Source organism: Hemicordylus capensis, chromosome 6 (genome assembly GCF_027244095.1).
Source record: "Hemicordylus capensis ecotype Gifberg chromosome 6, rHemCap1.1.pri, whole genome shotgun sequence".
NCBI classification, from domain to species: Eukaryota; Metazoa; Chordata; class Lepidosauria; order Squamata; family Cordylidae; genus Hemicordylus; species Hemicordylus capensis.
This window is the reverse complement of record NC_069662.1, coordinates 133471321-133499087: the sequence shown is the minus strand read 5'-3', so window position 1 is coordinate 133499087 and position 27767 is coordinate 133471321. Positions and strand designations below refer to the sequence as shown.

The 27767-nt window shown below is 44.9% G+C and overlaps 1 long non-coding RNA gene across 1 annotated transcript; it reads left to right on the top strand.

The window, feature by feature from the left end:
* Nucleotides 1–8316: 8316 nt before the first annotated feature.
* On the top strand, nt 8317–12024 carry LOC128332014 (uncharacterized). The gene is made up of 3 exons (XR_008310511.1): nt 8317–8408; nt 10744–10883; nt 11820–12024. It is a non-coding gene; the product is annotated as an uncharacterized LOC128332014 (long non-coding RNA).
* Nucleotides 12025–27767: the final 15743 nt, after the last annotated feature.

Here is a 27767-nt window from a genome sequence, read left to right as displayed (position 1 = left end):
CAGTGTTTCTCAAACTTTTTGGAGTCAAGGACCGCTAAATTCTTCGTGCATAGTTTCAAGGACCGCTACATTCTTCATGCGCAGTTTCCCGGACCAGCAGTTAGTAAAGGGGTTTCAAGTCTGTCTATCTGTCTGTCTGTCTGTCTATCTATCAGACTTCTATACTGCCCAAAACTTGCATCTCTGGGCAGTTTAGAATGAAAATAATATAAGCATTAAAATAATTAAATTTGGAATCTTTTGCAAACATTGAATATTAGGGGTTCTTAACCTTGGGTCCCTCAGTTAAACTCCCATAACCCCCAACAACAATGGCATTTGGCCATTATGGCTCGGGATTATGGGAGTAGAAGTCCACCAACGTCTGGGTACCCAAGGTTGAGAACCCCTGAATCTAAAAGCCTGGGTGAACAAATTTGTCTCCAGTATGTCTGGAGTGGAGGTGCTTGTGATTACTCAATGGAGAGGGGATGCTGGGCCATTGGAAAAATTCAAAAGCTACATGGGGCCAATGAAAACAACATACAAGCAAGCCCCACTGATGCAAGAGGGAAACAGTGTTCCCTCTCAAGGCGCCTCGACCACAACAGGCAGCTGGGTTTCAATCAACCAACCTTTGGCTGCAAACAATGAGCATGCAAGAACCAGCAGCCCTTCAAGTGGCGCCCACTGCCATACTTTTTCCTCCATGCCCCCGCATCGCATACAGTTTGAAGCTGTAAAGATAGGGAATAAGATAGCTATAGGAAGATCTCAGCAGCACGTGGAGGCAAGGCACAAGAAGGGTCCCATGCCTCCGTGATACTCTTCCTCTTCCGTGCCATGTGCAAAATTGAGGAAGTGTGCCCCTTGATTTCAGGGGGGGGGGTTTGACTCCCAGTCAGGGACCGGCACTCAACCCTTCGGGGACCGGCAGCGGTCCAGGGACCGGTGGTTGAGAAACACTGCTCTAGAGCATCTGCGCATTACTACTTGATTGCTCCTCTCACCTCAGAGATCTCCCCACCCTCACCTGAGCTGCACTCCTGCTCCTCCTCCATCCCGTTGCTTCCATCTCCCTCACCCTTCTTGGTCATGGCTGCAGCATTGCTGCTGCCTATTGGCTAAGCTGCAGCCTCCTATCCCCAGAGACCTCCCCACCCTCAACTGAATCCCTCCTGTTCCTCCCCCGAGGAGCAGCAGCAGTGGTTGACCGGGCTGTTCCTCGCTGCTGCCACCACCATGGTCACTCGTTCCCCTCAGGCCACTGATAGGCCCAGGCCCATCTCTTGCCCTCCTGCCTGCCTCCCTCTGACAATGACCTTGTTAGCCCCAAACAGCAGCAGTGGTTGAATGGGCCCTTACTTGCTGCTAGTGCTGCCATGGCCGCTGATTCCCACCAGGCTGTTGACAGGCTCAGGCCCGTCCCTTGCCCTTCCATCTGTGTCTCTTTCCCTTCCCTTCTTTTTCTCTCTTTCTCTCTCCTCAACTCGCTCTTCCCCACTCTTTCTTCCCCCTCCCTTCATGTTTTTCCCCTCTCTGCCTCCCTGAGTTAACAGATTTTGTTAATCTTGTTTCCCCATCTAATTCACACAATGGCAGCCTCCTTCTTCTGAAGGGGCTCTTTCCTTCCTCATGACCCATCTTTTTGCAGACCCCTGTCTTCTATCTATCTATCTATCTATCTATCTATCTATCTATCTATCTATCTATCTATCTATCTATTCCTCTCCTCTACAATCAAGAACATCTTCCGACCAGTAACAGTTGCATTCCAACTGACCTTAACCATCACAGGCTCCTCCTCCTTATCTGCATATGGAATCCCCACTGACCAATCACCACAGCACCACAGGCGCCTCCTCCCTATCTGCATATGGAATCACCATGGTGCTTCTGCTCTCACAGGCTCCTTCTCCCTATCTGCATATGGAATCCCCACTGTCCAATCAGGGGCTTCTGCTTGCGAACTCTGTCAGCCAATCGCCTCCTTTCTGCCACGTCCCCACGCATGGCCCATCTTGGAGAATTAATAATATAGATTTTACTGGAGTTAATTGCCACCCATGTAAAATATTCCATTGTAGCTCTTGTATGGAAGCTGACTGTTGTGAAACCTCTTCCTCAGTCCATATATGGGTAGTGTTTAGAAGACCAGTTCATGGTTTTGTTGTAGTTGTAACTGGGTTGTATATGAGGCTAATTCGGACCAGGTTTTGCAGGGGATCCAGAGATGAAAATTAGGCATGCGTCTGAATAAAACTGTTTCTTCTGACTGTTCTAAGACACAAATAAAAGCTGACTATGGCACAATATGTTGCAGAGAATCATATGATGCTATCTACTCTGCTTCTTGTGCAAGTGCAACTATTGTACAACAGACCCAAGACCACGAGATTGCACAACTTCTTTGAGCATTTACTCAGTTACGCAACCTTCTGGCATGTGGGGATTTTTGTTCGTCACAACATTAGTCTGGATGTCAACCAGTGTTTTTGAATAAAGTCAGTTCACATTCACCTATGAAAAATCAAGTGAAATGGACCGACGCTACAATATTAAACTGGCAAATGTTTCTTTCTAAATACATACTTGCCAGAGGGTTATTCTGTTCCAGTGTACATGCATACAGTAAATCTTATGAACAATGGCTGACATACAGACTAATGTTGCATACAATACACCATAAAACATTTCACATACAGGTGAAACTTGGAAAATTAGAATATCGTGCAAAAGTCCATTAATTTCAGTAATGCAAATTAAAAGGTGAAACTGATATATGAGACAGACGCATTACATGCAAAGCGAGATAAGTCAAGCCTTAATTTGTTATAATTGTGATGATCATGGCGTACAGCTCATGAAAACCCCAAATCCACAATCCCAGAAATATCAGACCTCTGAAAAGTATACAGTGTACTGTGCTTGATTGGCCAGCAAACTCGCCTGACCTGACCCCATAAGAGAATCTATGGGGCATTGCCAAGAGAAGGATGAGAGACATGAGACCAAACAATGCAGAAGAGCTGAAGGCCGCTAATGAAGCATCCTGGTCTTCCATAACACCTCATCAATGCCACAGGCTGATAGCATCCATGCCACGCCGCATTGAGGCAATAATTGCTGCAAAAGGGGCCCAAACCAAGTACTGAATACATATGCATGCTTATACTTTTCAGAGGTCCGATATTGTTCTATTCTACAATCCTTGTCTTCTTGGTTCCATGTAATATTCTAATTTTCTGGGATTGTGGATTTGGGGTTTTCATGAGCTGTACGCCATGATCATCACAATTATAACAAATTAAGGCTTGACTTATCTCGCTTTGCATGTAATGTGTCTGTCTCATATATCAGTTTCACCTTTTAATTTGCATTACTGAAATTAATGGACTTTTGCACGATATTCTAATTTTCCGAGTTTCACCTGTATACAACAGGGGAGGGGAGACATTCTGGTTACAATAATTGCAATATGGTAGAAAAGAGTTCTAGCTTTCAAAATGTTTTCTAATCTTGTTCCTTTCCTACTTTCCTGGAATCTAACCAAGTATGTAAGTTTGACCATGAAAATTAATGTAATTCAGAAACCTTTTAGCCAATATTTTTATACTTGGTATTACATTATCTTCCAATTTCTTTGCTCTTTCAATTCTTGTTGTCATTAACGAAAGGTAATTTTAATGGCTCGATTCAGACTTAATGGAAAATCATGGTTTCCCCTTATGTAAATAAGCCTTTGCAAGCTGTGGGCTATCACGCTCCCTCTCTCCTCACCCCCCCCTTCTTTCACACAAAGAGGGAGGGGAAACATTGGCTTTCAGTGTGAAGTAAACTTCCGTTCCATGGGTATGTATGAATTTAAGGAAACTAACACTTAGTTAGTTAGTTAGTTAGTTAGTTGAAGTGGTGGATAGCTTCTGCCTTTTAGGATCGACCATCAACTGTAAAGGATCCAGCAGTCAAGAAATACACCGCAAACGTGCACTTGGTAGGGTTGCAATGAAGGCCTTGGAAAGGATATTTAGATGCCGTGACATGTCTATACCTACAAAGATTAGAATCGTTCAGACAATGGTTTTCCCCATAACACTCTATGGATGCGAAAGCAGGACTTTGAAGAAGCAAGAGAGAAAAAGCACTGATGTTTTTGAGCTTTAGTGCTGAAGAAGACTTTTGAGGATACCATGGACAGCCAGGAAAACAGATAAATGGCTCATAGAACAAATCAATCCAGAATTTTCACTAGAGGCACAAATGACCCGGCTCAAACTATCATACTTGGGACACATTATGCGAAGACCCAGCTCCCTTGAGAAGTCCATAATGCTGGGGAAAGCTGAAGGAAAGAGATGAAGAGGACAACCAGCAGCAAGGTGGATGGACTCAATCACAACAACAGTGAATGTACCACTGAGAGCCCTTAAAGGCTAAGTTGAAGACAGATCATTCTGGAGAGAATCTTATCTATGTGGTCGCTAAGAGTTGACAACAACTTGACGGCACTTAAGCAAGCAAGCAAGCAAGCAGTTAGAGAAAACAAACCAGGGTCTGAAATCACAGTTTGAACCTGATTTGTATTCCCTAACTGAAACTGAAGTAAAGCATAGTCCGTCCCTGGCAAGTTGGCAGGTAATGTGGAGTTGCTGGGCATATCCATAGTTGATCAAATGTGTGCTCTGCACATGGGCCACCAAGTGGGGCCAGGATGGGGGAGCCACTGTGCTCACAAACTGCTGGTCTTCACAGCACACACACCCCCGCCATTGGTCACCGCAGTCCTTGCTCACCACTGCTGTCACCACAGACTTGCCTCCCTATGCTGACAACAATGCACCATAATGCCCAGGCACCTGTCATTGGTGGGATGGGCTTGTGCCAGGGCAGTGGTGTCATGATACTGTGCTGTGGCCAAGAAAGGGAGGCAAACTGCAGCAAAGGGTGGTGGTGGGGCAACAGCTGGTGAGTGGTGGCAGCAGCGGGAGGTTGCCAAAATGTCTAGCCACAGGCCACTTCCAACTTCGCTACACCACAGGGAGCTGTGATAGACATTAAAGTGAAAGAATCTTTCCCTCTCCTCCTTTTGCACATGAAAGAAGAAGAGGGGGTGGGAAGGGCACACAGGCCTGTGGCTCACAGATGCCCATTCAATGAGGAACTGAGCCATGCCAGCAAGGCTGAACTATTACCTATTGCTTTATTATTGAAACCCTCTTCAGACGTTGAAAGAAAGAAAGAAAGAAAGAAAGAAAGAAAGAAAGAATGCTGCACCCATGTACAATGTCCAAAGTGTACATCTTCAAGCCCCACACCAGCACTGATGCATCCAGTAGCCCCCACCCCATGCTGCTGCAAATATGTCAGAGTAACCTTCCACTCTTTGTCCCAGACTCCGCGCTCCAAAGACCAGCACAGAAATGAATTCAGAGGCAATGAAAAGAAATCCTATAGTGTTAAAGAATAACATGTCTAAATCATTTTGAACAAATGATTCACATCTATTCACGACCGACACACTGACATCCATAAACACTGGCCCATAATTCCCTCAAAATGTGGTTGTTCACGAGGGTGAAAGCCAGCCAGTTCCAAAGTGGGAGTCTCATAAAGGTTCGTATTCCACAAGATGGAGAACGAAGCAGATCCGAGGCTCGTCTGTGTTTTCAGGCCTCAGTCTCCAAGTGATTAATAGTAGTCCAGTCCCTACAGCTGATTTATAGAAGCTGCTGCCCTCTCCTCCTTCGAGTCTCCTCGTCTCTGCCCCTTCTCAGATCTTCCTGTTTCAAACAAACACTTAATAAACTCCTCTTCTCTAGAAATACTGCTCCCCCTCAGGATCTTCTATTTTCTCTCGCAGAGTCTCCCCTCAGAATTCCTCTCTCACAGTCTCTCTCCTATAGCAACACTCGAGGGCCAAAAATAAAATAATAATTTAAAAAATCAACTCTCTACCCATCCAGCAGAGGGACACACACACTCTTACAGCGTGGTGTAGTGGTTAGAGTGCTGGACTAGGACCGGGGAGACCCGAGTTCAAATCCCCATTCAGCCATAAAAATAGCTGGGTGACTCTGGGCCAGTCACTTCTCTCTCAGCCTAACCTACTTCTCAGGGTCGTTGTGAAAGAGACACTCAAGTATGTAGTACACCGCTCTGGGCTCCTTGGAGGAAGAACGGGATATAAATGTAAATAATAATAAGAAGAAGAAGCATGAGGAAGGTATTATTTCTTTCTGTGATCAAAAGGCTGGGGCATCTCTGCAGGAAAAAAATGCCATAAGTGTGTTGAGTGTGTGCGGGTGAAGCTTCTGTATGCAAAAATGCCACGGTGGGGTTTGCAGGCACACTCTTCGGACACTGTGCATAGGTTCAGTGCGCACCGCCCCCACCCCCTGCTTTTCCTGTTGAATTTTTGCAAACTGTTTTGGATGCTCCATTTCTCCCTCTTGTTGGGACAGTTCCTCTCCAGCTGTACTTCGGCTTCCTGTCAAGGCTTCTGGTGGAAACAGGTATACATTTGAGGGAGAAATGGCGGAATACCTGCTATTCTCACTTCCTATGAGACGGCATGTCTCAAAGCACAAGAGAAGCAGGTGGTTTGGCCCTTGCTCTCTCTAGACAACTGCAGCTTGAGCGGGGAGCCACAGGAGGTGGGTTCCTGCAGCTCCTTCTCTCTCTCTGCTGTACGTCTATACCTCACTTGCAAGAGAGTTTTATCTTGCACACTTTTGATAACACCTCGTTGCCGAAACTGTTATATGTGATTCTTGGATTGCTAAGAACAATAACCACCGAGTAGCCATCATGTTAGCTGGGGACTAAAGGCCAAGCAAACCATTGAACTAGATCTGTGTCTAGTATCCTAACTTGGTTTTTAAAAGCAGCTGTTTTTTGGTGTAGGGGGCTTCTAATTTGTGGATATAGAATTGGAATGGGTAGAAAAGCGTTAATCTAATTTGCTCTCAAACCTCTGCTCTATAAGAGAAAAAGACATGCAGAATACAGGCACTTGTATTTTTCTCTAACTCACCCATCCCCACAGCACAAATAGCATCAGTGGGAGGGAAAGATTTAGATCTGGAAAATGGCAACTCAGAATGTAATGCAAATTATGCAGCCAATCAAAAGAGTGTCACCAATCTTACACAAGCTCATCCCTGTGATACATTCTACTATATATTCAATAAATAATTTGCCTATAAAATAAATAAATATAAAGAGAGAGGGGTGTGTGTACATACAATGGAATCCACTTATAGAATATAGGAATATAAAATATATTTCTTGCAGGGAGAATAAATAATAGTAATGTGTATAGTACAGTCTTAAAACAAAACAGCCCAGTTACTCCTTTACAGAAATAAGCCTGGTCTTTAGGTGAAGATAGTCAACAAAATAATGTTTGGGCATTTCAGATATGGCTTCTTTGGGAACGTCTGTTCCCATACTAGTGATGTGCATGAAATGGCTTTAGTGGGCCATTCTGAGCTCAGAACACAGTGCTTAATTGGCAGAATGTTTTGTTAGAAGAACCAGCTGTTCCAACAGAACGACCCTATTCTGACTTGGAACATTCCAAGCACCATTTTGGACTCCAAAATGGCGCTCTTCTGGCTTCTGTGCATCTATGGCAGTCATTTGTGTGGTGGTGGTGACCACACAAATGGCTGCTGCACATGCACAGAGACCAGAAGAGTGCCATTTTGGACTCCAAAATGGCACTCACAATGCTTGGAGCATTACAACTCAAAACAGGCCATTCCATTCCGAGCTTGGAACAGGCCCTTTATTTGAAGGGCATTCTGTTCCAAGCTCAGAACACTCAAAATGGCTCATTTCAAGGTGGAACATTCTGAGTGCAGAACATTCTGCACATCCCTATCTCACATTCTTTCCACCTACTTGAAATTATCTAGGGAGGTCTTGCTCCAAATGTCTCCTCCATTGATTTAGGTTGATGCTGACACGGAGGAGAGCTTTAAAAAAAAAATCAGCAACACTATAAGGCGATTCACACAGCCACTTGAGGGTGGGCTGGAGAGCTCCTACCCCAGTAGTAGCACATGCTAGAACCTGGGTTAACAAACCCAGGAAATACACAATTAAGCCAGATGTGACATCCATTATTGAAATAGGGGAATGCAAGCATGAAAAGTTCTCCGAGGCCTAGCATGCCTTCTCAGCATGCTTTGCGCTTTCAGCAGACTAGAAGGCTTCATGATGCCCGCAGCTGCCCTCTGATTGGCCACAAAGGAGCAGAAGGGGGACCCAGCCCTGCTGAAGCCACTCCAGTTTCAAGATCATAGAGTGTGCTTTGCAGAGTGGCATATGCATGGATGGCATCTGCTGTAGCCACAGATCTCTCTTGTTTCCATGAGAGGGAGGGCCTGCTGGATAGAAGGGGTGAGTGGATCACACAACCAAAGGTAGGAGAGCTATCTCTCCTCTTCCTCACTTGATTAAGAGCAGAGTAAGAAAGCTGGGTTACCCTGCTTTGAGCAATCTAAGCTGGTGGGATTTTTGTGAGTTTGCATTATCATGCAAACCAGGCTAGCCTGCCTCCTGCCCTGAATTTGATGACTGTGTGAACTAGGCCTATATCTGTGGAACTCCCTGTGTAGGGAAGCCTACCAAGAACAGTGCTTCATGATATATAGGAAAGTAGTGAGGACATTATTTACTGTCAGGCCTATGGAAAAAGCTGATACTTTAACTTTCATACTGCAGATTGTATAATTAGTTTACATTGTTCAACCTATGGAAAAAGCTGATATTTTAACTTTCATACTGCAGATTGTATAATTAGTTTACATTGTTCAACCCATCTTGCATTTTTAGTTAAGAAAGATATATATACATTGGCTGACACGATGAGGGAAATTACTCAAATAGTCCAATTGAAATTAAAGGCTTTTTAATGTAATCAAGACTACTTTGAGAACTTTCCTGCATCATGTTAGCCAATATTTATATATACCGTGTTTCCCCGAAAATAAGACAGTGTCTTATATTAATTTTAGGCCCCAAAAATGCACTAGGGCAATTAGCAGTACATCAGAAATTACTGCTAGGTCTTACTTTCAGGGTAGGTCTTACTTTCGGGGAAACAGGGTAGTAACTACATATATTGCTGTAGGAATTGATACATATTCTAAGAAAGTGGGGAAAGTAAAGATGATTTTTTGTGTGTCTTTAGTTCTCTTTCCAAAGAGGGAAAAACACTGTTTTTCCACAATAGCTGTGAAAACAACTAAGTGAGAAGCACCGAGTGAGGCTGGTCTTTATTACTCTCATCACAAAACCTCCAATTCTATTAAGTATAATTAAACTTGCTAAAAAGGCAAAAACTGGAGCTGTTGTAAATGGGGTCAACACATGTATGGGAAGATGTGCCAGATGGGCTTGCCTCCTCCCTGCCTTGTGCCGCTCTCTTCAGGTTGTTGCCTGAGAAGCAGAGACACAGTCAGAGAGATCAGTGCTGAACACATGAATGCTAAGGAAGTCGTTTCCCTAGTAACAATAACCATGTAGCATATCTCAGAACTTCTTGTCCTTCCTTATGGGATTTTGTTTGTTTGTTTGTTTTTGTTTTCCCTGGGTCAGATGGAGTAGAAATTCATTCTCTTTCTCTCTCTCTCTCTCTCTCTCTCTCTCTCTCTCACACACACACACACACACACACACAGAGAACTAAAAGATGTCTCTCGTATCTGCTTACTTGTGAGGGAGGGGGAGGGGGAGGGCTGGAGACTTGAAAATGTCAACCGTGTTTCTTAAAAAATACTCTGATTGACAACGTTATCTTTAAAAACAACACCACCAAAGCAGGGCAAAAACTACTGTACTGCAGCCGGGTTCAGCCACCAAGTCACCCATTTTGGGTGCAGCACAGCTCAACACCATGTGCCTGAAATCTCCTATTCCTTTTTTAGCCCTGTTTGTTTGTCGCACTGTCCCCAACACCCAAGGTAGTGTAGCAAGCCAACCTCCCACCTCTGTATTTATTTATTTATTCATTCATTCATTCAATTTTTATGCCGCCCTTCCAGGATGGCTCAGGGCGTTTACAATTAAAACAGCAACCGTTAAAACCAATAACAATTAAAACAGAAATATAAATATAAATGTTAATTAACAATTAAAACATCATTTTAAAAAAACAATTCAACAATCAGAACAATTAAAACCCTGAAAACCAGGTTACAGGATTAAAACAAAACTAATTAAAAACCTTGGAAGGCCAGGCCAAACACATAGGTTTTAAGGGCTCTCCTGAAGGTCAGCAAAGAGTTAAGATTGTGGATTCCTGCCGGGAGTGCATTCCACAGCCCAGGAGCAGCTACAGAGAAGGCCCACCTCTGAGTCTCCACCAGACGAACCGGTGGTAACTGGAGATGGACCTCCTCAGATGTCCTTAACGTGCAGTGGGGGTCATGTAGAAGAAGGAGCTCTCTGTAGTGCACCCGTTTGCCCCATCCCAATCTCCTCAACCCCACAATAATCAGCCCCACCCCAACTATCACGGCAATGACAATCCCCCACCACCACCATCTCCGGCCTTTTGAAAAGGCAAGAAGTGGGAGGAAGGAGGAGGAGAAAATGTGGCACCAGTCACCGCCACTAAATGTCAAGATGGGGAGTTATGACGTTTAGTGGTGGTGACGGTTGCCACATTTTCAAAAGGCAGGAGGCAGGGAAGAGAGTGGAAAGAAGTACAGGAAGGACCCCATACCTCCTTCTGTTCTGTTCCTTGCCTTGCAGGGAGAAGATGAGCTGGAAGAGGAAGAGAGATGTGGTAGCAAAAGTGGAGCTTCTGTTGTTGCTGCCAGCGGATCGGGGCAACTGCCAATTCATCAGTGGGGTGATTGTTGAGGCAAGAAATCAGGGACTGGCATCGGCAAGTAAGTTGCTTCCTCCTGCCATCTGGGGTCACCATCTCGCTTCTCCTCATTAGCATGCCAGCCTTGCCTTCTATTGCCAACTTCCTCCAGTGATGGTGCGCTTCTGGTTTCTTTGCCTCCCTGAGCTTTTTCAGACGGTGACTTTACAGCGACTTTACTTCAGGAGGATGGGTGTGCGTTCACATGTTGGCCAGATTCATCCCAAAGTCCATGCAATATTTCAGAGTTTCCCCCCTCCATATTGGAACCTAGCCTGATTTATGTCCGGGGCTAAAAAAATAAAAATCCTCTTTTTGTGTCGGAGTATCCGTTATTGCCCAAACTCACAGTAAAGCTTTGCGGTAAACCCCTGGTAAAGCCTGCTGTCTGAAAAGCCTCCAGTTGAACTATATTGGCAATGAAGCAGTCACTGCAGCAGCACTACCACAAGAACAGCCCCTAGCTTCCACCGGCTTGGTATGCACACAGCCCCAGGTTCACTCCCTGCTGTATCCAATTAAAAGACAATCTAGCAGCAGGGCTTGGGAAGGTCTTCTCTGTCTGCCTAGACCTTGGAGTAGTCATAGCAAGCCCTTTGTCCATTGCTCTGATTCAGTGTAAGGCAGTTCCCAGGGGTGTAGCTAGGGGAGAGAGGGCCCGTGTTCATCCCTCTCTCTGGCGGCCCCCCAGAGTGAAGGAGATAATGGAGAAGATAGGGAGGGGTGGAGCAGGAGGGCCCTCAGGAGCTGGGGGCCCGTGTTCTTTGAACCCTTTCATTCAATTATAGCTACGCCCCTGGCAGTTCCATATTTTTGACTGCAACAGTGAGGGCTCCTTCGGGGAATCAGCCCAAGAGAAACATCTCGTCCATTCAGCGGATGGATTTGACTTGCTGCTTAGCATCGGATTAACGGAACGCACATTTTCATTTTGTAAAGCCACTGTTGTGTCTTACAGTGGCAGCAAAAGCCTGGTCAGCACATGCAGCAGAATGAGGTGGTAAAATCGTGAGATGATAGAGGAGACCCTCCTGCTTCAAATGACAGGTGAGAGGAGTGTTTTCTTCTCCCACCCATGGTCAAACTTTTTGAAAGTTAAGAAAAATCTAGCACATCAGATTCTATCCCAGTTCACTCCATGCTGGGTTGGTTTCTTGCTTATAGGGCCCCCGCCTGCCCCATACGGGAGCACTTAAAACAGTACCACTCCCCCACTTACTGAATTGAAAAAGTCCATTCTGCCACTTCAGGGCTTCACCTTAATCTGCTGCCTTGGTAGACCCGGCCTAAGTGACCCTATTGCCGAGTACTGTAGGTGGGAGAATCGTGTTCAGGGGCAAACGGGTAACTGAGACAGAGGGTGCAGTTACAGTGGGGCTGCCATTGTCCTGCTGCTGCCTGGGGGCTGCCAATTACAATGCCCCAGCTGCCCCAATCCCAGCGAGAACAGGGAGCCTCTTTAAAGCAGGCTTGTTCTCACCGATGTCTGTGCAGCCCCGACCCACCAAGTTGTCACAGCCCTGCTGGGTCAGTGACATCATCAGACTGTGCCTGTGTGAAACAGGTAGGCATGGCAAAGGTGGGTGGGGATGAAGGCGGCCAAGCGGTGGTGGCAAAAAAGAAGGCCGGAAGGGGGTCTGCCAGGTGGCGCCCCTCCTTATATTTCCCCCTAGAGCTGCCACCAACCTTGCTATGCCCTGGCTTGTATGCTATCGTTAAGCATGTGCTCTTGTATAGAACACTTTGCTTTTGTTGCCATGTTGGAAGCATTTATGAGTCACTTTTGTATTGGGCTACCAATAGTGTATGAAACTGGCCTGAGATTCGAGATAGAATAGCTGGGAGCTGCCGGTTGTCAAGTTTCATTGTAGAAGGCTAAATGGATAATAGCTCTGGTTCATTATAAACCATCTCCTTCTATGGTTCATTGTCAAAACATTATAATATGGTTCACAAATTGCTTTCTCCAGAAAAATGGGCCATACTTTTGGACCTGTGAATAAAGCCTTCTTTTTTTAAGGGTAAAGAATTCTCATCACTGGATTTTTTTTTTTAATCAATCTTCCTCGTTTTCTCAGCCTCCAATTGGGCTATAAACAGCTTATATTGTAGCGAAAAGGTTCACTCCTCTGTCTATATCATACGCCAGGATGTTGAGTTCATTCTCTACTCATTCACCCTTGTTGCTGTTTAATGCTGGATTCCTTTCTCCAGCAAGCCATAGTAAACACCAATTCCATTTCCATCCTATTATTTTTCTAATCAAGGGTTTGTCATGCAAAAGAAGATCTGAGGTGACTGTGTTTTCCATTATGCAAAGTATTCAACGATGATAATGGCTTTAGGACAGTTTCAGAAAGAGCAGAGCCAGTCCAATGAAGTAGCAGACGAGTCCCTTCATATTTCCCCCTCGCATTTACTATTCAGGCCACTGAGTTCACCCTAATTTGCCACACACATTTTCTCTAGTCTCCCCAATCTGTTCTCATTGTAAATAAAAGAATTGGCAGCTTCCAGTGAATAGGCTTCTCTTAAGTGCTTATCAAAAAAACGAAGGGGGAAGAAAGGGGTTGTAAAACGTAGTCATATTTAGTACACTCTCGGTTTCCCTTTGCTTGCACAACTAAACTCGCATTTAGTAAAATCTACAGTCAATGGAATTTACCTTTTGAGCCAAAGTTGTTTCTGTTCAGAACAAAGTAAAAAATACGCCAGCAAAGAAAACCTGACATTTCTTAGAAATTCTCTAGTCTGTCTTATGCCAAATCCCATGGGGACAGGTCTATAAAGAAAGGGGGTTTATTTTCCATGTCCTTTGAACACGGTGCTTTCATATTTTCTAGGGCAAGATGTTTTCCCAGACAATCTCAATAATTGTATTTTTCTATTAATATATTATTTGAAAATGTTGAGGATTTTGTGCACAGACAATACATACAGATTTGCTTACTTTTAATGATCTTATTTTAAATCTCTCCCTCTTTCTCTCTCTAACTGAATGTATTTGAATGCAAAAGCTATAACTGAAAATGTAGGTTCTGGCATATATATATATATATATATATATATATATATATATATATATATATATATATATATACTGTTTCTCTCTGTGTGTGTTTATCCTTATTTGCCACACTTCTGCATGTGTATGTGTGTGTATACATAAAGATAAAATTATGGTTTGTTTGTACTATTCAATTTCTTAAACCACATGTCTGCCCTTGTGAAGAAAGATTGTTTCATGAGGGACATGCAGTGACCATTTCTGTGATTATGACTCCACTTTTTGCAGCAAATACCATCATGGATGTAGTTGGCATGAATCTCCAGGAAATGGCATGAATCTCCAGGATACTATTGAAAACTATCCTAGAGATGTAAATGGCTTGATATCGTGAAATATGGGGGGGTGGTTTCCCCCACATATCGCTTCAGTCAGAGTTGGCAGTCCTATGTGGGTGTTTACAGTCGCTGGCTACATTCGCGCATAACGTGAAACCAGAGTTTGCTGAACCCACAGTTAATTTTTTGTAGCTGTGAATTGCATCACAGACATTCTTCCAACTGCAGCCGGGCAGCCTCCAGTTTCAGTGTAGGTGAGCCTCTCCCTCTCCCTTGTCTGCTGAGGTTGCATCCCAACAAGCTCTGTAGCACTCGCGTTGCCAGACTGTAGGCAAGGCATCAGAACGTGTGCAGGGTGACAGCCAGTGGCCACAGTCTACAAGGGGTGTGTGCCACGCATGATTGTGCCTTTTTGGAATGGACTGCCCGCCCTCGGCCATTGCTTCTTCTGACAGCAGTTGCACCACCACCCTCGTAAGAGCCCTACACGAAAACAGTCTCGCACAAGCACAATTGCTAGCAACAGGGGGGTGCCGAGGGGCACTATTTTTCTGTTAGTCAGGGAAAGGATCATGATGACTTCCTAGGAGGGAATATGTATATGAGGGAGGGTAAAGGATCCTGGGGTCTAGTCCACTGTGACCACTGTGATGCTCTTGCAATGGCACATCCCAGCTAAGCAGTCCAGGGACACCAAACCACACTCCCGCCCAATATTGGCTTGCCGCCTGGGGATTAACCCACTCATAAGAGGGCTGGTCCACTGGGGAGGACCAGAGGCTGCAAGACCTTCGGTCCTCCTTCGGACTGCATTCTCATGAGGTAGGCCATCCTAATAAAGGTAGCCCCGCTTGTGTGGAATCCCAGTATTCTCTGGTTAATAATAGAACTGTTACACAGCAACCTCCTCCTCTCCAGACAACCCTTTCATGCACCCAAAAGAGCATTTGCTGCTTCATGTGTCCAGGTGGTGCCAGCCGGGCAGACTAGGGAAACATTGGGATAGAGCTTCACTCTGTTTCAAATTTCCTGGGTTCAGACCTGTGTTGTGGTGTGTGTAGATTGGCCACTGTGGGGAATCATGGGAGAAGAGAGCCCCGATTATCAGTGATCTCAGGAGAGTTGGGTTGCCATGCTGGCAACCCCCCCCCCACGGATATGGTCCAAAGGGTGGCTGGACTGTCAAAGGGCTTGCTTGGGCTGCTTCTTCATGGCAGTCACCAAGACGGGGAGAGGTGTTGCGGGGTTCCCGTCCCCACAGCTTGCTTGTGTCGAGCAACCAGGTTGGGAGGCAGCTGCTGTCCAGCCCACATGTGTGTCTCCATGACCTTTCACTCTCTTGAGAGAATGGTCCTTGGGAGAAGGGCTATCATTGCATATGATGAGCAATTCATCCAATAATTCTCTGCCTTTTAAACCCAGCCCTGAGTATTGCTACCGTGCCGTATGTTATCTTTGCAGCGGGTTGCCTGGTTTATGGTGCCACTTCAACTGAATGTGCTTGCGAACATCCTTCTTTATCGATTCATTTTCAAAGAGCAGATCACATAGTGCCTGTCAACATCCCATCCCCTTTCTCTTCTGAATGCCAGAAGGGGAGAACAAAGGACTCATTGGGAAGTGGGCATCCCCTCCGTGACTTCTCCATTTGACAAGCTTAGTAGCTTGGGATGGGGTATGGAGGCATCTCTGATGCCGGGCAACAGCCTGAGTAGTTTGGAGACAGGGGGCAGGGCAAGTGCTTGGAGAGGCAGCCATCAAGAAGCGCAGTAAGCATGGAGTGGGCTCATTCCTAGGTGGGTCTGGGCTGTCCTCTCTATGATTTTGATTCCAGAAACAGCACAAAAACAAAGTTATGGTAGTGTCTGCATTTGGATGTAATGTTGCTGCCTCCTAACCTCAGGATGGAGTGGTGAAACTCACTACAAAGTGGAGGTTCAAATTAGAGTTTGACAAGGCAAACCACATGTTGCTTTGGATGCAAAACCACGGTTTCATGTGTTCGAACGAACAGGAATTGCAACCTCTGCCCCATTAAACTCCTGTTTGGTGTTATGTGTGAATGGGGCTCCTATTTTCCTTTGTTTCTCCTGCATTTAAAGGGCATTGGTTCTTTAATGTCAAAGGAGTCATTGGCCCAATTCACATGTAATGATAAACTGTGGTTTAGTGCTAGATGGAGAGCCTAAGGGGAGCTATGGGCAGTTAGAACAATCCAGGATATCGAACCATTGAAATCCTGGCTTGTTCTAACTCTGACAGGGGCATAGTTAGCTTGGGGTAGGCCCTGGGACAAGAAGTGAAGATGGACTTCTGCCCCACCCCCCACCCCCACCATGTCTTTGCTCCAGAAGGACATAGTGAAAAAGATATGCCCTTTCTCTTGCTCCTATGTAGTTACAGTATTATCACACACTCCCCACAGGGCCTAGGGATATTGACCCTACCATGTTTCATTATAAATAACCCATGAACTCTGGTTAGATGATAAACCTTGTCCTACAAATGTATACATAATGTGGAACCGTGGTTTGTTTTAAAGTGAAAGCAAAAGCTTTTGTTCCCTTCTCATGGAAAAAGGGAGCATGTAAACCCATGGATCTCTTTGGCCTGTATTTAGCATGAAATTGCAGACCATTGGCTCCTGTTTTGTGGTTGGCCTTCAAGGTTCTGTTTTTGACCAATAAAGCCCTACATGGCTTAGGGCCTGGAAACAAGGATTATTTTCTCCCTTATGAAACTTTCTGAAATGTAAGATGTATGCTAGAGGTTCTCCTTTGGGTGCCTGCACCTTCAGAGGTTAGGTGGATGGAAACACAAGAGAAGACCTGTGGTGGCATTCCATTCAGGCTCAGCAGGCACCAACAATATTGACCACGAGACAGCAAATCAAGGCTTCTTTGTGCTCCAAGACTTTCAATGGTTGATTGGTGGTTGCTGTTCTTGTCTACTCCTTTTGTTTTTATATAGGTTTTTAAAAACCCACAAAACTATTTTTGCTACTGTAGTTCTTTCATGTGCAAATTTTGTTAAATTGCTTTTGATATTATTTCATAATAGAAAAGTGGTGTGTGTGTGTGTGTGTGTGTGTGTGTGTGTGTGTGTGTGTGTGTGTACAGGTGGCCCTTTTCACTCACGGTTCCGGTAACTGCGGTTTCACATATCCATGGATGGGTCTTAGAGAACCGGTTTCTTTATCTGCGGTGCAAAAATAGGCTAAAGTTCACCTATGCAGTTGCGGAGTGACCGGAAATGACTTCTGGTGTCACTTCCGGCCGCCATTTTAGAGACTGGAGCCATTTTGAAACTATTTCGTTTTTTTAAAAAATGGGTTTTTTTGCTGAAAATTTGGTTGATTTGTAGGTTTTCAGGGGCATTTTTGGAGCCCTGCAGCCTTGGAGAACAAGATACTGTGCAGTTCTACTCTTATTTCTCCCCCTCCCCACCTTTTAACTATTTTAGGCCCCCTCCCTGGATCTACTCCCCCAATCCCCATAGAGTTACGGTTCTGTTATTCAAGGTTTCCGTATTCATGCTAATTAGTGGGAATGGAACCCCATGCAAATAATGAGAGTTACCTGGAGAGGGAGAGAGGGGGAGAATTTTTAAAGCTGCAGACAGAACTCCATGCAACTATTATCTGGATCCGTCAAAAATGCTGTTAATAAAAAATAATGATATAAATTTATTGTTGATTAGCAAAACAGAAATATAATGGGCAAGATATTTCAACTTCCATCTTCTTCAGCTGCTCTATTATGGGGAAGATACAGTCCTATCCTGTAACATGATTCACTCACTCTGAACCACCTTGATCAGGCTTCCCCAACCTGCGGTCCTCCAGATGTTGCTGAACTATAATTCCCACCATCCCAGCCACAATAAGTTGTAGCTGGGGGTGATGGGAATTGTAGTTCGGCAACATCCGGAGGGCCACAGGTTGGGGAAGCCTGATCTAGATTGCTGTGGAACTTTGCATGTCCTGCAGATAGCTCTGATGTAGAATACCTGGTGCTGGTGGTTCTGTGCTTGTGGCATCATTCAGTTAATGGGGTGAGTATATTTTTGCTATTTTACAGTGTATCTTCACTGTTAGAGCAATGATTGTCTCTATTTTTTCAAGCGGGGCCACTTTAGAAAAAAAAAAAACTTGGTGAGAGCCATTTCCCACCATGCTGATCCTCTGCACAGTGTCACTTTCTTTGGTGCTGGGCCCTTTGAGGGGAGAAAGAGAAGCCCGTTGAGCTGCAACATCACCTTGGGAAGTGTACCTAGAGCACTGAGACGGGTTTTCCTTCACAGTGCTTTCCCCATAGAGCTCTGTGGGAAAGTACAGTTATCCCTCACCAACCACCGCGGTTTTAAGTATATGTGACTGAAATATTGTAGCCGTTCTTGTCAACCGCGACCTGAGTATCCGGGGTTGGTGATATATTTTAGTGGTCTGGGGGGGGGGTGTTAGTGATTTGGGGGGATTCAGCAGTTCAATCTGCTCATTCCTCTTGGTGACCATTGCCAATTTAAAGTGCATCCGAGTGTTTGAGGGTGGGGTTCAATTTGCTCATTTCACTTGGTGACTTGGCAGTATTAAGGGATTTTAGGTGATTTTTCTTAATTTTAAAACATTTATTTCACAGTTCCTCTAACCCCTGTTTCCCATAGACTTTAATGCCTCACCAGCTGCGAATTTGCCGGAACTGAACCCTTGTGGTTGGTTGAGGGGTGATTCTACGGCAAAGAACTACACTTCCCAGTTGAATACTCTGCACAAGCCCCAAGCAGCTGTGAAATAGGAACAACAATTGCTTCTGTGCTGTGCCAATGGGGCTTTTGTGGAGTATTCAGCTTTGGACAAAACTTAGTCAGGGATAGTCAGGGAGCTACACCTAAGATTGATGGGAGCTGCCACTAGCTCTTGGCCCAGGCCTTGCAGTGAAGAACCCTGGTGCAGAGCCCCTGTGCTTGGAGAGAGCAGGATGCAGCCACTACTCTGGCAATCCTGAGACTACTGTATGGATGCCATCTTACTGGATCTGTCTGCGCCAGGGGGCTGCTCAACTTTGGCCCTCTTGCAGATGTTGGCCTACAACTCCCATAATCCCAATCTATTGGCCACTGTGGCTGGGGATTATGGGAGCTGTAGTCCAAAAACAGCTGGGGGGTGCTAAGTTGAGCAGGCCTGGTCTACACCATAAGCAATTTAACTGTTATGGCTATAAACCAAGAAACCCTGGCAATGATAGCTCTGTGAAGGGCCTAAGGCCCCTCTTAGAAAGAAGAACCGTCACCATGCGAATGCAATAAATATTTATATACTTAAATAAATAAATAAATAAATAAATAAATGCACCATCTGTGCAGAGAGACAGTTTCCATGAATCTGGGCAAGTTGTGCCAGTTAAACCAGTTTCAGTCCACTTTCAAGCTGATTAATTGCCCCCTCTTCAGTTCTATAATTCCTTGCTTTCTTTGATTGTTTTTAATCTTGTGATCTTTGCTAGTTGCTTAAAGAAGTAATGCAAATAAAATCAGTATGTCTTTTCTTAGGAATGGTTATTGTAAGTATGTTAGCTCTTCCTAGAGCTGAAGAGTTTGAAAAGTGGGGAGAAACAGAAGGCAGTGCAAATCTGAGAAATTATGTAAGTATTTGAAACAATTCCATTTGGAAAAATAAGGCAAAATATATGGATGAGATGTAAGAGGAGAGGCTGTGCATGTGCAGCCAAAAAATCAGTAAATTGGAAGCCACAATTGCTCTTTAAGCATTCTGAATATTTTCAACTTTTTAAAAAAAGGGTTCTTCCAGACTCTGATTCCATTCCCAAGCCTGTTCCCATCCAGTCACAAAACAGATCAGGAAACATAAGCAACAAAAGACTTGAAATTATAAGGGATCATCTAGATTTCACCTACAAACAATACACACACAGAGGCCGCAATCCAGCACTGAAATTAATGGAAAGTTTATTTAAGTGTTTATTGGATTGAAGCAACAGAACAGAGTAAACCTGCTAGTAATAATACTCAGAAGGGGGGAAAATTATAGATGTTTGGATGAAGAGTGCTTTTAGAATTAGTTTTGAATTCTGAGCATACATAACGTTTTACTTTGCTCTGCCTCAGGTATGTTGAGGTATATTGATATATTGGAAGATATATCAGGTATATTGATATATTGGAAGAAATGGAATGTGGAGGAAATGCTTCAAGATACAGGGACCATTAAATTATGAGTACATTTTGAATGTGGGTATAAAGTATTCTCTGCTTGTCTTGGGTGTGTATATATACTGTACTGAGTTTAGTGGCTGTTGATGCATTTAATCTTATTTATCCCAACCAAATGAGAATAGAGATTCTCTCTGTGATTGTAGATGTTGGGAATCTCTCCCCAAGTAAAGTGTTTATCTCCTCAGGCAAATGATGGACAGTGTTGGGGCACACCTTGTCCATGGATTCTTGTGGATGCTATAGCAGAGTCAGGGGCGTAGCAAGCTCGCCGGTGGCTGATGGACAAGGACTAGCTGGCAGCCCCCATGCCCTCCACATGGGGATGCACAGGCTCTGACCACATCCCCTGTGTCAGGCAGAGCAAGGAGCTCGCAGCCAGGCTGGAATGAAGCACTGACGAGAGAATCAGAAGCAAGGCTTTTATGCTCAAGTGAACTTTTGGATTTGGGCTTCTCAACATAATCCCCCAACTTACATTAAGGAGGATCCATAGTTCAGTGGGAAAGCAAGTGCTTTTCATGAGAAGGTCCGCGTGAGAAAGCATGTAAGTTCAAAATGTTGCCACCACCACCCCTTTTGTCTACAGAAACTTTCTGGGCTTGGGGTGGGATAACCCAGAAAAAATCTCTCTTAATTTGGCTCTTGGACAAGTACAAAGGTCTTCCACGTACAAGCCTACATGTGGTGAGAAAACTGATAGATTCTTAGCGTTTGAGGGCATGTTTGCACCCGATAACCCGCTGCTTGTCTTGAGTTAAAAACCAGCTCAGAGATGCTTGTAAAAAGAAAAGAACAAAAAAAAAACCCCAGTTCTAAGTGGTCTCTGTCCATCACACAGATGGGCTTCACACCTGCATGGAGAACCTCACGGAACACTCACAAGCTTTTTTTTTTTTTTTTTTGGTAGCTAGGCTCCACCCACATACACCTTAGTCACATGATCTGCTCCCTTCGCCTCAGTTCTTTTTCATCCACCGAGGAGATTGCTTCTCGGGACACTCACAGGCTTCTGTCACTTGTCACTAATTACCATTTTACCTCTTATCTATATTTAATTTCATGGTTTTATTCCTTCTGTTTCTACCTGTTACATACTCCTCCTTTTTGGTTTTATGCATTTTTATTTCTTTGAGAATAGTTGAAACACCCCCCACATACACACACACACACACACACACACACCTCTGCTGAGAGGATTACTGAGGTGAAGTCCGGTGATTTATGGCCACTAAAGGAACTTTTAAATGCTGCTTGCACTACAAAACTGTGTTTCCTTCCTCAGACAGCCATAGTTTCTGCCTAATCTGCCTGTGGGAATCTCATCGAACCACTAATTGTACTCACTGCCAGAACTTTTCAAGACAGGCTAAAGAAAATAGAGCCTCCCACTTACATTTACATCTTTGGGAGAAAGCAATGTCAGCGACGGAACAACTGAACGTTGCACCTGCCAAATCTCTAACCGATGTTAAAGTTGTCACTGCGGTGGCCTCGTTACCACTGGGAGGGCCTGGGACTCGCTTGGGGACTCCCTCTGCCTCCGCCGCTTCAGGGGCGCCTGTCTCACATCTGGAGACATCAACTAAGCTCTCAGCCCTGTCTCCCTCTGCTGCTTCTGTGAAACCAAAGCCTTTGCGAGTGGAGAAAGTCTCTCTCTCTCTGATGTCACTAAAAGCCTTAAAACTAAGGACAAAAAGAAAGAGAAGGCTCAGTTCCACTCAGTACCGGTGGTACCGATGTCTTCGGGAAGCACTACACCCGTAGCAGCTCCAGCGCATGCACAAATAAGTTTTGAGTCTTTTAATCGTTCAGAACTGCGCTCTGAGCCCGCAAAACTCAAAAAGAAAAAGAAGAGCAAACATAGTACTAAACATGCTCAGCAGAGCGCATCGGTACCGACACAGAGCTCAGTTGTGGAACCGACCATGGGGCTCCCATCTCAGCCCGTCCCTACCACATCGCTGCAAAATGCCCCTCTCCAACAAATGTTCCATAGGGCAACTGATGAAACTACTTGTTATGAACAGGGTGACCTTTTTGACTACTCAAATCTGGAAGGAGATTGTTATGATTCTGAGGAGGACTGCCTTTCCGTTGTTAGTGCACATAATCCTAACAAGCTGTCCCCTCACCATTCTATCAAGTATTACCCTTCCCATGAGGTCTACTCTACTAAAGAGAGTAATCATGTTTACACTGATGATGACTACCATTATCGCGGATCTAAAGATTGTTATACTTACCCAAGGAAATATTACATTAGTGATGATAAGTGAAGATATAGGCGTTGCTCAAGATCGCCTACAAGGTTTTTAAGGTCAAAGTCTCAATCTCCACCCGTGCGATGGGCCAGGCTTAACACTGTTCATAGGGTTATATCTCCTGCCCACAACTACTGCTATTCTTCCTCTATTGGTCAACAGAGACGGGATGTAAGGATGGCTAGAACCAGGAGAAAGGGCCGCTCACCCATCGACCATCACTGTGAACTAAACACAGAACATCCTTCCTCAACAGTACAACTACCACCGCCTCCGTCTGTGGCTCCTGTTCCTCAAGCAAACAATTCTGCACAAACTTCTGCTGCTCAGATGTTGACCCCTACTACTGCTCCGGTAATAGATCCTGAGGCTCTTCTTACGATCCATGAGAAGAACTTCTAGGGGATTAGTGGGGAGAGTGGGCTTAGCCTGCTCTCCCTGCACACGAGCAGGGCGGCAGCCCTGGGTGGCCGCCCACATGATTGCTGGCTCCATCACAGAGCTGGTGTGGGCTGGGGAGTTCGGGGGCTGTGTGGCCCCCAGAAGCTCCAGCATGCCTTGCGTGAGCATGCAGGGCATGCTGGAGAGACCCCCGAGCTTGGAGGCTGCTTTTCAGCTTCCTGGTTGGGGGTCTTCTCATGAGTAGCCACGGTGCGGAGCCACGGTATGGCTACTCATGATTTTAAAATATGGGTTTGCGGAGCACTCGGTCTGCAAACCCGGTTTAAGGGGAGGGGTAGTTTGGTGGGTTAACTGCCTGAAGGCCACCAGGCTCGTCTGTGAGCCCGGTGGTTCTCACGGGCAGTGTCATGCCCTCGATCTCAGATAGCGAGGAGGAAGGGGAAGCTGACAGCCTTTCAGCCGATGCAGGGGTGCCTGAGGGGCAGAGCCCGGCTGTCAGTTCCCAAGAGACAGCTGAGGAAGGTCCAGCTGATGTTTCAGAGCAGGCACAGCAGTCTGAGGCAGCAGAGACAGCGACGGACAGACTAGAAGATGAGCTGTGCAGGCAACCCCCACTGATTCCACAGCAAAGGCGCGTCACAAGGCGAAGAGCACAGCTGGAAACTATTAGGAGGAGTAAACGCCTCTTGCAGAGGGCTGATAAGCCTTGAATCCCTGCCAGCGGAGAGTTATCAGCTTGGACTATAAAGCACGTCAACAGCTTTCTGTTAGCTGCTGGAAGACAACATTTGTCAACCCTCGTGTCGACAGCTTTCAGCCCAAGCCTGATATAGAGAACTATTCCGAGCTGTGTTTTGTTTCTGCAGCCCAGTTTGTATTGTGGACTATCTTCCTGGATTTCCCTTCCAAGTGGCCAGATTGCTGACAGTCAGGCGAAATCAGGCTAGGCTCCTCTAGCCCGATTTCGCCTGATCGTGGGAATAGCCTCCCTGTTGGCCCGGTCCTCCCAGAAATTTTTTTAGATTCTTCTGATCCATCCTCTGATTCTGATTCAAGTTCTTTGTCCTCCAATGCTGGGGCCCCCTCCCCAAAGAAACGGAAGAAAGAGGCTTCTTCAGCTTCTTCCTCTCCATCAGGTGATGCTAAGTCTTTCTCTCTGTATATGTCTGCCATGGCCAATTCTCTGGGCATACGTCTACAGGAAGAAGTCACTCCCTCAAACCCTCTTTTCGATGTACTAGACAATGATTAATCCAGGAGGGTGGCATTTCCCATGAATCCGGCTTTGTTAGAGATTATCCAAAGGCATTGCGAAAAACCCTCCGTAGTCCTCCTGACTTCAAGGATACTTGAGAATTTATACAGGATCCAACTGGACAGCTCTCAATTTCTCCAAAAACATCCTTCATTAAATTCCATAGGTGGAGGTGGCACAGAGTAAGTCTAAGAATAAGCAGCTTACGTCCCCTGTGGACAAGGAGGGCAGGAGACTGGACTCAGTAGGCAAAAGACTATAATCAGGTCTCTCAATGCTATAGCAAACTACTAGGCCTTTATGTCAAGATATAATCATCTGATCTGGGAGAAGCTTTCAGAGCACCTGGGCTCTCTCCCATCTCCTGTTAAAGAGGCAATTTTTTCCTTACAAAAAGAGGGCTTTAGGCTGAGCAAGCAGCTTCTACACACATCAAAACATACAACCGATTGTGCTGTGAGGTCCCTAATGTCGTCTATTTTGTTACGCTGACATGCTTGACTCCGGTCCTCCGGATTGCATGCTGAAGTGCGGACCTGAATTGAAGAACTCCCCTTTGATGGAGCTTCTCTATTTGGATCTCAGACTGATGACAGTCTGAGATCCAAAATCATTGGCTAAATCAAAATCATTGGCTAAATCATTGTAAACCGCTTAGAGAGCTCCGGCTATAGAGTGGTATATAAATGTAACTGCTATTGCTATTGCTATGACACAATGGAGAAAGTACAAAAGATGTGCAAGACCGCAAAATCTATTCGTTTCTCTTCTTCCGTCACGTCTTCACATTACAATAGGCCTTTTCGTGCTCAGCTCAGCAACGCATGTCGATGGCTCCAAGTTACGACCAGTCCTTTCAACAATCCCGCTATGGCCAGACCAACCAGCAGTTCAGAAAGCAACCATTCCAGACCCCCAAGCAGGGGCAACAAAAATGTAAGCCGGGAGTTGCCCATATAAGAACGTGACTACCCCTGGATGGCTTCCAGATTGAGGCCCTAACTAGAATGGTGGGAAGACATTACGACGGATGCTTGGGTCCTAACCATCATCTGCATCGGATATGCCAGCAAATTCTTGGAAAGCCCCACCCCCCCCAGACTCTGATGTAAAGCCAACACCTCCAACCACTATACTAAAAGAAGAAATCTGTACCATCCTCCAGAAGGGGGCCATAGAACAGGTCCCTTCTCGTCTGCAAGACGGCCTATTCTCATGCTATTTCACTGTGCCAAAGAGGGACGGGGGTCTGAGACATTTAGATGTTTACAAAGGCTTTTGTAATGCCCTAGGTGTATTGAGCATAGGCTAGTGTTTCTTATTTAAATTACATTGCAGGTAACTATAATAGAACCGTATCCAGAATATGCAGAGCACACACACCAAAGAAATATAACATCCCTAATGCAAAGTATGACTAAGCTAACATTTCCCTAGACTAAACTTCCCTTTTCCTTGAACTCACCAAACTCCTTATGGTACTTCAAGCCTCCTGTAATCCTGTCTTCCCAAGCTTTACAGTTATCCTCCTGAAGCCAACCTCCATGGCTACATGTCTTACCATGCACCTCCAGCCTAGCTTCTTCCTAACAAAGAACTCTCTTCTTCCTGGCAACAGCTCTCTAGTCCACCCTCCTGGTGTGCTGATTGGCTGAGCCCTGGAGTTCATCAGCCTGTTAGCCAATACAGAGTTCACTTCCGGTTAACTTTTTAGAGAGAGGGGAGGCTGGTCACCACACACACACACACCCCTCAATATACTGTAGAATGCCCTGCTGTGCATTTGTAGGGGTCCAAGATATATATTGTATAAGAGGAGGTGATGATGTTGATGACTGATTTATTGATTTACTATCACCACCACCACCACCACCACCACCAGGTAAATGACTTTGGAAATGATCTATGTTTTCCTTCCTCTATTCATTATAGCTGGATGTTGGAAGTAACTTTTTTGAATGTGGGACAGCACTGCTGGGAGAAAGAAAGTGGCCTAAATATTTAGTCTATGATTTTTCTGTAACTAACGCAGGAAAATTTTCTAGCTATTGACTGCATCTGAAAAACAGACGAGGTAAGACATTCTCTGCCTAACAGACACAGCACCACTTTTTTGTTTGTTTCTGTGTGAGTTATGAATTTCAAATGAATTCTCAAAGCAGGAGGTAGAAATTTTTTTGAGACCACAACATAATAATGATTATCAATAATAAGACAAGAATTATGCAATGAGAAAATAGGAAAACTGCATGCTCTGCACAAAATATGTGGTTGCCTATTGTATTGCGATGTATGCTGCTGTTCAGAATTTGACATTGTGTTTACTTTCCTTTTTTTGAATGGGAGATTGGGAAAGATGAATTGGAGCTCATGGGAAAATGTCTGGTGTGACAGAAAGGTCCTTGGGATTTATGACAAGCAGAACCCATGAGTTAGGAAATATTATGACAAGCTGCTAGTTACAGAAGTCCTAGACTTTTGGCTTCCTGAATCCCCACCCAAAGTGTTTGTTATTTTTAGAAGAGACTGCTTCTAAACCGCTTTCATGTTTTCCTCTGTAACGTTTTCTCTTCTTTTCCCGAAAGCTGTGATTTTATGAATGCTGTACCAGTTGCTAAAAACCATGTGTTAGATTTCATATTCCCACTCTTCTGTGACATTATCAGTGTCATCTATGTTTCCAGAGTCTTTAAACCAGTAGGGACTAAATGGGTTGACATTTCAGTATTCTCTGCCCTTTGTTTGTGCCTGTGGATGATGCACAACAGACTGGCCACTTCACACCATGTATTCTGACTGGCTTACTGTAGGCATGCAAACAAAAATCTAGATCTTCCTACCACTGTATGATCTGTTAATAGAAAGTGGCAATTCAGAGGCTTTCAGGCATACCACTAATTACCATGTGGTAATTATGTGAGGATTCCATCTAGATTGGCAGCTAAGTGGAATATGGTGCTTAAAAACATTATTTATGAGGCAACAGATTTGGCTGGTGCAGTGCAGTTATTAAGAGAGTGACTTAGGAGTCTTAAAGTCCTGGGTTCAAGTACTCACTCACTAGGTGGCCTTAAGCATCTGTCCTCCCCATCTGCTATTTTATTTTATTTATTTAATATTTACTTATTTACATTTATATTCCGCTCTTCCTCCAAGGAAGAGTTGAGTTTCTCCTCACAACAACCCTGTGAAGTAGGTTAGGCTGAGACAGAAGTGACTGGCCCAGAGTCACCCAGCAAGTATCATGGCTGAATGGGGATGTGAACTCGGGTCTCCCCAGACCTAGTCCAGCACTCTGACCACTACACCATGATGGTGGTGGTCTACCACACAGAAGTATTGAAAATATCATTGAGGTGACGTATTTGCAGGCCCGCCTGAGCTCTTAGAAAAAACACTGTATAATGTTTTT